Source organism: Ursus americanus, chromosome 9 (assembly GCF_024610735.1).
Source record: "Ursus americanus isolate L20-20 chromosome 9, mUrsAme1.1.p, whole genome shotgun sequence".
Classification (NCBI taxonomy): domain Eukaryota; kingdom Metazoa; phylum Chordata; class Mammalia; order Carnivora; family Ursidae; genus Ursus; species Ursus americanus.
In genome coordinates, this window is record NC_142135.1 from 38,685,574 (window position 1) to 38,696,955 (window position 11,382).

The following is an 11,382-nucleotide window of genomic DNA, read 5'->3' on the forward strand; positions in this document are numbered from 1 at the left end:
GGTTTGCTGAGCTGCGCAAGGTGGCGTGGTTCAAGCTATCTTGCCAATATCCTCCCCCTTGGAAGGCTGCAGACTCGGGGGAGGGGACTCGGTGGCAAGAGGGTGTTGGGGGGTTACCTGTAGCAGAGGGCTGATCTGAAGACGGCAAACTCAGATCTGATATCCACACCAGGGACCAGGCCGAAGAAAGACCCTCATGGGGCCCTCCGAAGGACCAACAAATGCGCCTCAGGCGAACCCATCTTGGACACCGGCCATTCACTGGGAACAAATGGCCTGTGGGTGTTAAACGGAGGAGCTGTCGTGACCAACAGAGAGGGTGACTAGCTTACAGCAGGCAGTCCTGTAAAATGAGACCTGCCTCCCCTTCCTCCTCCCGCAACACCAAAGCAATGCATGCTGGGAAGGAGGAGGGTTGCTAGGGCAAGAGGGAGCCAGACCGCCCTCACTCTAGCAATAATTTCAACCCTGGTTGCACAATGCAATCACTTGTGGAATTTAAAATAAAATTCTTCATCAGATTATAAGATATTCTGATTTAACTGATCTGGTCTAGAGTGGAATCCAGGTACTGATAGTTTACTTTTTATTTCTAGCCTTTGACTTTTAATGAAATTTGCCCAGCTGAATTTAAAACTTGCTTGGGGGGCGCCTGGGTGGCACAGCGGTTAAGCATCTGCCTTCGGCTCAGGGCGTGATCCTGGCGTTCTGGGATCGAGCCCCACATCAGGCTCCTCCGCTAGGAGCCTGCTTCTTCCTCTCCCACTCCCCCTGCTTGTGTTCCCTCTCTCGCTGGCTGTCTCTATCTCTGTCAAATAAATAAATCTTTAAAAAAAAATAAAATAAAAAACAAAACTTGCTTGGGACCAATACATTCTTTATTTCTTCCAATTTCTCCCTTTGGATATAGCAACACCTGTCCTATACTTGTCTTCTTTTGGAAGAAGATCATTCATTTTTCTTCTTTTTCTTTTTTTTTAAATAACTTATTTGTTTTTTAAAAAGATATCTATCTATCTATCTATCTATCTATCTATCTATCTATCTATCTATCTATATCGTGCACTGGGTGGGGAGGGGCCCAGAGAATCTCCCCAGTAGGGAGCCTGACTTTGGGCTTGATCTCATGACCCTGAGATCATGACCTGAGCCAAACCCAAGAGTGGGTCACTGACCTGACTGAGACACCCAGGCACCTCATTCATTTTCTTTTTTAAAAAAATTATTTTATTTGAATATAGTTGACACAGAATGTTGCATTAATTTCAGGTGTACAACATAGCGATTCAACTTCTATGTTATGCCATGCTGTCCACAAGTGTAGCTACCATGTGTCACAATACAACACTATTACAACGCGATCGCCTCTATTCCCTACAGGCACTGAAATTTTTAATAAGCAGTGGTTCCCTGAATTGGGAACCACTTCTCTAAAGCCAAAGTATATCCTGTGCTTGGGAGCAAGTGTAGGGTTGTCAGATTTATCAAAGAAAAATAAGAGTATTATATGAGACATCTTTATACAAAAAAATTATTTGTCTAAAATTATAATTTACCTGGGGCGCCTCGGTGGCTCAGTCGGTTAAACGTCTGCCTTCGGCTCAGGTCATGATCCCAGGGTCCTGGGATGGAGTCCCACCTTGGGCTCCTTGCTCAGCGGGGAGTCTGCGTCTCCCTCTCCCTCTGCCTTTTTCCTCCTGCTGTGCTCTCTCTCTCTGTCATAAATAAATAAAATCTTGACAAAATAATAAAATTATAATTTATTGGGCATTACACATTTTACCTGACAATCCTAAGAGGGAGAGAAACTATTTGAAATTTTATTATTTATTTATTGAAATTTTAACACGAACAAGGCAGAATCTTGTTGACTAAAAGTAGCTGTTTAATAATAAAAAGCTGCCTGAGACATTAGGGAATTGGGCTGATCTGTCAAAGCAGCTGCTCCTCGGTCAGAAATGGGGCTTTGACATAAGTACAGTTTAGGAGCAATTTCAGGAAAAATACAACCACTTCATGTTTATGCCCCCAGTGAATTAAGACTCCCAATAAACCAGTCATATCGTTCTAACCAATAACCTTGCCCCGGAGGTGACCAAACAGAAGCCTAGAGAGTTTATGTGATTTGTGCACATTCAACATAGTTGGTAAGTGACACAGCCAGGCTTTGAAGTCAAGTCAATTTGACTTAAAAAACAAAACAAAAAAAGGAGTCGAAAGTTCTTTCTGTTGTGCCATAATGGCTTTCACTGATACTAGTAATACTGTACCAGGAGAGCGATTCCCAAAAACACAGCTGATCTACACAGATAGCCTTGAAGGCAGGAGGAAGAGAGGCAGTGGTGGAGTAGGACATTCTGGAACCTTGGGGGGCCCCGACCCCGCAGACAGGCCCTGTTCCTGCCTTCCCGCCCTGCAGGAGGGGAGCAGGGCGAGGGGCTGAGCCGGGGACACCTCTGTCTCCTCGTCCTCTCAGCTGCTGTGCAGCCAAAGGGCGGTGGCCGCTTGAATGTTTATTTTGTGGTAATTTGCTGCTCCTTCATGGTGTCTACTGCTCATATTTCTGTGTTTTAATTAAATGCCACCTCACTGTGCCTGTACTTGCTGTGCTTGAGCTCTGGGGCTGTTTCAGTAAAGGGTACAATTTTGTATATCAAATGGCGAAAAATAAACAAAACCACCTGTCCGGCAAGCCTGCGTGCTACCAAGTGCGGAGCTTTCCCTCCGTCCCTCCCGCCCCCCACAGCGGGCTGGAGGTACCCTGACCCCATCCGAAGTCACCTAGACTGGGGGCTCCCAGCCTCAGGGCCTTGACTTTAGGGGGCGCTGAGAACAGCTGTGGTGACAGACGGGGGGCAGTAGCTCAGGGTGTGTGTGTTGGGGGAGACAGACTGCTGAAGGCGGCCTGTCCCCAAATTACCTTAGACTCACACATGAACGTGAAGTGGGACAGAACCTACTCATGAGTAATCCCAGCCTTCCCTCGCCTGTTCCCACCGCCTGTTAAAGGAAAATGTGTCTTTTCCTCCTGAGCTTCCCTCTTTCCTCACCCACGTGGAGAACTCCACGTTTGCCAGCCCATGGCCTGGGATTCTGAGATCTGGAATACGGCGAGGGCTACAGAGACAGAGGACTAGAAAGCACGGGAAGGAAGAGAGAAGGGAGCTCATGGGAGGGGCGTGTGGGCTGAGCTTGGAGGAACATTTTTGGTAGAGTCGAAAGAGAGATACAAAAGTTTCAGGCTGGGAGACAAAGGGTATTTTTCTAAGTAATTTACTGAGGTGAAATTCACATAACATAAAATTGACTATTTAAAGTGAACAATTCAGTGGCATTTGGTTACATTCACAGTGTTGTGCGACTGACTGCCGTGTCTTTCCTAAACATTCTCATCTGCAAAGGTAAACCGTGAGGAAGGGTAGTTTAAGGTGTGTTGACATGGATTGTGAATTGGATCCTTAATGTTCTTCAAGAAATGTAAGCAAAGTAAACTCTTTTATCTTACTGTTATTTATCATTTCTCTGCTATCTATAGAACATCCCCCACCACCAACCTATCACTTGGCTATCGTATTTTGCTAAGCATTTTCAACTTAAATAGGTCAAATATGTCTTTTCTTTCAGAGGTTCTGGGCTTCCCATCCTGATATGGAGAACTCCAATCCATGTATTTACTTAGATTTTCTTCTAAGCTTTTTATCCTTTTATTTTATATAAATGTGAAAAGTCCTTAACGTGTCTAGAATTGTTTTGGCATGATGTACGACAGGATACAATTTGTTGTTTTAGAGAATAGTAAGTTGAGCTAGTATCATGTAAGTCTATTTTTTCCCTGCTGACCTAAACTATCAACTTTGTTAGGTATTAAATGCCTGCATGTAATGGGATCGATTTTTTTCAATTCCCTATCCTGTTCCTCTCCTGGTTGTTCTCTTCCTGTACTAATACACAGTGATTTGATGATAAAGATTTTTTGGAGTGCTCTGATATCCAATAAGGTCAGGCCTCCCTAACTGTTACTCTCTTTCCTATTTTCTTCTCTTCTGGATATTTATTCCTCCATGTAAATTTTAAGTGCATTTTATCCAGTTAAAAAACACAACCTGTTGGAAACAAAATAAGTCTATGATATTAGAAGTCAAGTTGGTAGATCTCCTTGGCGGTAGGACGGATGGGGAGGAGGCAGGATGGCAGAGTTCTGGGGGACTGGTTACGTTATATTTCTTTACAGAGATGTTAGTTACATGGGCACATTTATGATTTGAGCACTTTTCTGTGTGTATGTTATACTTCAAAATAAAATTTACTTACATTCAAAAAACCTTCTAGGATTATAATTGGGATTACATTGTATTTCTATTTTGGGGGAGAATAAACTTTATGATATTAACTCTTCTGAACAAATTGTATGGTGTTAAAATTTATTCAGACTTAGTTCTATGTTTTTTTATAGAATTTTTTTCACATAGTTCTATACCTTTCTTTTATATTCATCCTTCAATATTTTAAAGATTTTGCCACTAAAATTAATTTGATTTTTCCTCTTATCTATTTTTTGGTGAACATGCTATAGTGTAGAGAAGTGACTAATTTTGTGTGCATTTCTATAAGTCTTGCTATCTTATCAAATTCTTCATTAATTTGAGGGTTAAAAAAAAACCACGAAACTACAGCTTCCTAGATTTTCTAATAACGCAATCATGTCATTGGTGGAAGAAAATATTGTCACATATTTATGTCAGTTACTTAATTTTATGTTCTTACTGTATTTCCTAAAAACATCCAAGGCAGTGTTAAATAGTAATGTTAATAGCAGGTGTAAATCTGGAAAAAAAAAGGGAGAACCATGAATGAAAAGAAATATTCCAATACCTTATTTCTTTTTCAAATATTTATACTAATCATTTCATTTTCTTACCTTATTACATTTGTAATCTCTAAGAAAAACATTGAATTAAAATGGCAATAGTGAGCATTCTTGTCTGGTTCTTCTTCTTTTTTTTTTTTTTTTTTTTAGATTTTATTTATTTATTTGACAGTGAGAGAGAGAGCACAAGCAGGGAGAGCGGCAAGCAGAGGGAGCGGGAGAAGCAGGCTCCCCACAGAGTAGGGAGCCCAATAGGGGGCTCAATCCCAGAACTCCAGGATCATGACCTGAGCTGAAGGCAGATGCTTACCTGACTGAGCCACCCAGGTGCCCCGTGGTTCTTGATTTTAATTGAAATGCTTTTGGTATTTTGCTGATTAGAATGATATTGGCTATTGGTTTTTGACAGAGACTTTATTATATCTAACAACTATTATTTTGTTCTTATTTTTCTTAAAGCTTAAATGGGGATGCCCTGAATTTTATCAAAAGCCTTTTCAGGAACTATTGATAGGATGATAAGCTTTTTCACCTTTAATATACTGATGGAAATATTTATGTTGACAGATTTCTTGATGTTGTGCTTTGTAATCCTAGACTAAATTCTGCTTAGTTACAGCGTATTATTACAGTGTAATATTCTTTCACCATGTAGCTAGATTTTATTTGTTAATATTTTATTTAGAATTTTTGCATCTATAGCTGTAAGATTGGCCTATTTCCTTTTGTATATTATCTTGATCAGATTTTAGTCTTAAAATTATGCCTCCTTCATAACATAAATTGAGAAGTTTTCATTTTTTTCCATGGCCTATAATAAGTTAATTAACACTGAAATTATCTCTTCTTTGAAGATTAGAAAACTGAGCTGTGGAACCATCTGTCCTGATGCCCTTTTTAATGGTAGAATTTTAATATCTTTCTTCTCTCTCTCTCACTATAATTAGTTATTCAGGTTTTCACCTCTTGGATTGATTTTGGTAATTTCCTCTAGATCTTCAAATTTTTTGTCATTGAATTAGCATATAATCAATTATTATAATTATTTTACTCCCTTCTGTATCTGTGATGATGGCTCTTTTTCATTCCCTGTCTTGTTTCTTTTTTGTTCTCTTTTCTTTAATCAGACTTGCGAGGGGGATTATCCATTTTGTGGAATTCTTTAACTCCTTAAATAAGAATTTCAGCTTGCCGTCCTTTCTTCTCCAAAGTCCATCCATGTTAGGCACTAGCTTCCCATATAGCAGAGTTGAACGCCAAGCTGGTTCTCCTTCCTTGGTCTTTTTACCTGTGAACTGGAAAGATTTATTGCTTTACCTCTGGAATTCAGAAGTTTACCAAGATGTGCTTGGGTGTAGAATTTGTTAATACTTGCAAGACAGTTACTGATTTTACTTTATCTGCAGGAACTCTTCTTGCTTTATTGTTTCATTATGGGCCTATTTTCCAGCTGTGTCTCCTTCTTGTGGCATCGCTGTTTTCGCTTATGGTGGCCATGTCTTTGTGTCAGCTCTGTGGTTCCACCTGACCCTCCACGCCCTGACTGGAGTCTCAACACTGACTATCCTCGTCTTCACCTAATTCAATTTGTTATGATTTAAAAATCACATTGGTTTGTTTAAATTCCAGACTGTCTTTTGAAGACTTTTCTTAAATCTCATCAGCTTCTCTTATTATTATTTTCTTTTGTATAGATTATAGGCTACCTCCTCCAGTAGTGCTAATTTTTACAAGTCCTTATTTTTTAAGTTCTGATTGCTTTGGTATTCCTCTCTCTCTCTCTCTTGCTCTCTCTCTCTCCTGGCCGTTGTCCTTCTCTGACATAAATTTTTCTTTGTTCCTTGGAGCACAGGTGCTGCTAAGAACCTTCTGTGGTATCATTTCCAAGAGCACTAGAAGGTGCTATGGTCTCTGTCCCAGGGGCTGACAGAATAAATGTAGTTTGTCAGATCACTGTGAAGTCACTACAGGAAGGAAGACTGTACCTTTACCATCTTTTCATGAACTCCCAACCTCAAGGATGAAATGGCTTCAAACTCCCTTTCCAGCGTTTGAGATGGGATATACCCGTGGATACAGACATTCCCCTAGGTTGGACAGTCCCTCGGGGGTGGCTGCCTCAGGATACTCAGTGTTCACATTCTTGCCTGAGTCCCTCAGATACTAGTGGCCGGGCTCTCATATGGCCCAGAGGAGAGAAAGCCACTTAAATGCCAGATGCCTCCTTACCAGCTGCTAACATCTGTCTGGATTAGGTAAAATAGACCAGCTGGAGTTATGGCTGGGATGGAAGGAAGTCGGGACATCTTCCCCAATTCCTGCTCATTTCTACAAGTCAAAACTCTATCCATCCTTAAAAGGGTGTTTACAAAAAACACTTCCTTTTTGAATCCCTTCCTGATCTCCCTGTCCGGGTGGGTCTCACCTGGCTGACCTTGGAATCTCCTAAGGAACTTTAACAATCACCAATGTTTGGGTTCATCCCCAAAGACTCTGATTTAACAAGTTGGGCTCTGAGATCTTTTGAGACCTTGTGGGGACTGTACCAGGCAGCCAGGATTGGGGATCACTGACCTCACTTGATGCAATTGTTCCCTGCCACCTCCTGACAGCATTCAATCTCTTCTGTATTAACCCTTTTGTGTGCTTACCGCACCCTCCCATCAGTAAGCTTCTTGAGCTCACGTTCGCTTATTTGCTCAACAGTTCAGTCATTCACTTCCTCACTTCTCTCTTTCACTCCTTCATTTATTCATTCAACAAACATTTAGTGTCTACCATACTCCAGGCGGCAGGCCCTGGAAGATTCAAAGATGAATGAAAGTCTTTGTATAAATATATTTACACAGTTGTGTGCGTTCAGTTAATGTTTTTCAAATGAAGATGATCTTTTCCTTACACTTTTCTCTAACATAAACAGAGAAAGACTTGCTGTGGACTGCTCAACTATCCTGCCCTGAAAAGTGCTTTTGTGAGGGAAGGCGCTATCACAAATCCAATTTCTAAAAATCCAGATGAAAAAAGACTGCTGTGTCAACTGTTGACATAGACAAATGGGAAAAGCCAGAAAGATCTGTGAATAGGGAAGCCTCAAAAGTCACATAGCACGCAGCCTTGTGTCGCTAACCTCTGCGGCTTGCTAACCTAGAATTTAAACTCCCCAAAGAAATGGACGGCAAAGCTCCCTTTTCTTGCCATCAATTTCTCTTTTTTTCCAGAACTGGGTAGATTCATAGGTACTATATGAATAATGGTTGCTCTGAGTCATGGAAATGAAAAAAACTTTCTAAGGACTACGTTTTTGGCTCAGTCTCCTGTGTGCCGATCACTGCGTACACGGGTTAGGAGGCAGTCCCATGGTGAGGGGAAAGACCACCAGCCCGAACACCGGCTGATGAAGTTCTGGAATCTCTTCGACATTTCTCTCCGTGTGTCATGAGCACCCCTCACACACAGCAAGGAGCCCAGGCGATCTCTGTCCATCCCATGTGAGCATTTAGGCGGACAAAGGTTCGAAAACATGCAAACGGAATGCCAGAGGGAGGGGTGTCTATGAAGAGAGGCTGCTTGTAAGCCAAATTCTACGAGTGCCAAAAAGAGAAAGGAAAATTGGCTTCTGAGCTAGAATGACACATGCCACAAAGTTAGAGTCGTTTTTTTCCCCTCTTAACTTAATTGCATTTCAAGTTACATCTCACCTATCTGGAGCCCAGCCAAGAGCCAAGAAAGAAACCAAAAAGGGCTCCTCGTGGTGATGGGAGTTCCATCACGAGGACACTCTTGCGCTTTGTATCTGGGAAGACCCAGCTTTCATTCCACATTTTCTCTTCTTTACACACAGTTGCAGCAAGTCGGAGAAACTGGTTATCCAAACCTAAGTGGACAGCGATACACTGGAAGGGATGTGGAGGGTGCTATACGCGTGCGTACTGACAGCCCGGAGAAGCCAGCAGGAGGCAGAATAAAGGAAATGCGCATACAGTGGCGTTTCTCCACATTTTCAGCCCATTCTATTTTCAGTAGATAGGAATGTTGGGCCTCCTACAGCTTCTGACACCTGGCTCAGGATAGATATACCCTCCCTCCTTGCCACAGGCTGGGTTGCCAGGAAAGCAGACTCTGAGATGGAGTTTGGCATACAAGGTGTTTGTTAAAGGGACCATGACATCCACATGGTGGAAGAGAAGGAAGCCAGAGGGGACAGAGGGAAAATTGAGGCTACAGTGTGACCCAACGAGAGCCTTGGCCAACTCCAGGGGAAAGCTGGAGCTAGTCCTTCTGAGTTGTCAGTCTTCTGAGTTGTCATCAACTGGACCAAGATGGGCGTGCCTTTATACTCCTGCATCAACAGTCATTGAATAGAGGCTGTCTAGGCTTCTTAGGTGAAGAGGCTTTTCTGAAGGTGCTGACACTTGAAGGCTCTCTGCCGACAACACCCCCTTCAGCTAAAGCCAGTCCTTTATTGAAGGGTCCCTGGATGGCACATCGTGGTGCCCACTGTGCTCCTTGACACATACCCCGGAGAATTAGGATATTCTCCCCTGCTCTGTGCCGCAGAGATTGACTGATGGCTGTGACAGAGACAGCTCGTTATCCAGCAAATATCCAACCTAGACATTTGGGTAAAGATAGCAAGGTGTTCGGCTACAATCTATTATTTCCCTCCCTTCCTTGTTAGTAACTGTAGCCATGTACTGGCCAATGAGATATAAACAACAATGTTGTGTGGAAGTTCTGAGAAGAATTTTTTAATGTTGCTGACTCCGCCTTCTTCCTTTCTTTCTCCATTCTGCTGTTTTGCTACCTGTAATGTGGACGTGATAGAGGAGCTCTGGCAGCAATCTTGGACCATGAGGTAGCTTTAAGAGTGGGAGCTATATACTAGCAAAGTAGATCAGAAGGACAGAAGAAGCTTGAGTCGCTCTGGAGCTGTCATACCGTACCCGAACTGGACTTCTTTTTATAGAGCAATGAACATCTATCCTATTTAAACCACTGTTATTTTGAGTTATTCTGTTTTTGCAGCCAAATTTGAACATACCAAATTCAAAGGCCAAGCTCTCTTGGGGATTTCTTGCCATTAAAATGGTGGTTTTTGCTTCCTTCATAATTCTGGAATCCACCTCCCGTCCATTGCCATTGTCATGTTAGTGGAAGTCCTTATTGTCCCTCCTTTCATTCTTCACCCCCTCCAAAAATTGTCTCTACTACTGCAAGAATGATCGTGGAAGGGACACACTTGATTGCATCAGTCCCATAGTTAAAAATGTTTCACGAAACTGTAAAGTCTAACTTGTTCGTGATTGCATGCTTTGTCTTATGAATTGAATATTAGGACCTGAGCATGTCCTACTCACTATTTGCGTTTATTTTGCTATGCAGTTTATATTGGGTGTTTGTAAGTCTCCTTGGAGCATTGCTACAAGCAGCAGGGGCTGTCCCAGCAGCGAGGAAGCCGCTGGCTGGCACCCTATCCCATGTGAGCCAGCGAAAGAGCATGAGTTTGTTAGTAAGCTGGGAGCTGGGTGCATCTAGACCTATCTCTGAACCATAATCCAGGGGCCACCTCTTCTCCCAATCACACGATCTTGCTCTTTAATAGAATTTCATTGTCCTCTGAGCTATTCTGTGTCCCTTCCGCTATAAGAGCCCTGAGCATGCGTGACTTTTTGCAGTGAAATGCAGGTTACAGATACACCAATGACCCTCCAGCCACATCCAAAGCGCCTCAGGATAAGCTGGGTTTTTTTGGTTTTCAGGAGTTACCGGTGGGTTCCACAGTATTGTGTTACTATATCAATGTTTTCTCTCCCTTGAAGATCTCTTCGACTTTATTTTTTTACGTACATACATTTTTTAAAAAAACCCTTTTGTTTTGAGGTCATTAAGGATTCACGTATAGTGGTAAGATATCATCCTCCTTCTCTTCACCTAATTTCCCCCAATTATAATATCTTGGCCTAAGTTATGTACGGTATCACAACCCAGGAAATTGACATCCATAGAATCCACATCAGTATTTTAAAATGTTATTGTTTTCCTTCTTTTTAGACACATTGTGTATTTATTTAAAAGGCAGTAACCCTCATACTGTGAGTTTGCCGTAGAAGATGCAGACTGCTCTTTTTACTTCTGGCGGTGTGTATTACAGGGAGTTTGGGTGCTTCTTGTGATGAAAATAAACTTTCCCTTTATTTAAAAGATAAAAACTTTTCAAGAGCTCCTGGGGATAAAGTCTGGAACTCTTTATGTGGCCTTCAAGCCACTCCGAATTCTGGTCCTAACTCCCCACCGTTATCTATCACCACTCCTTACCTGGTTCCCCCAGAGCCAGCCTCCCAGGGCTACTCTGCTGCCTGGGAATCTTGCTCTAACGGCGTCTAGATAATTCCTACATATATTTCAAATTAAGCAAAGTCTATAATTCCTCCTAAAAGCATTAGCTACCCTCTCTCTCGGTCTGGGTTAGATACCTTTTTATTTTTTATTTTTTACATCCTTAGTGCCTGGCATGC

At 42.1% G+C, this 11,382-nt stretch overlaps 1 long non-coding RNA gene across 1 annotated transcript in view; it reads right to left on the reverse strand.

Moving 5' to 3' along the window:
• Positions 1–298, reverse strand: part of LOC148109450 (uncharacterized) — a 47,346-nt gene extending 47,048 nt beyond the window's left edge. Inside the window, exon 1 of the long non-coding RNA XR_015725640.1 lies at positions 118–298. This is a non-coding gene — a long non-coding RNA (uncharacterized LOC148109450). The remainder of the gene's footprint in view (positions 1–117) is intronic.
• Between the last annotated feature and the right edge of the window lie 11,084 nt (positions 299–11,382).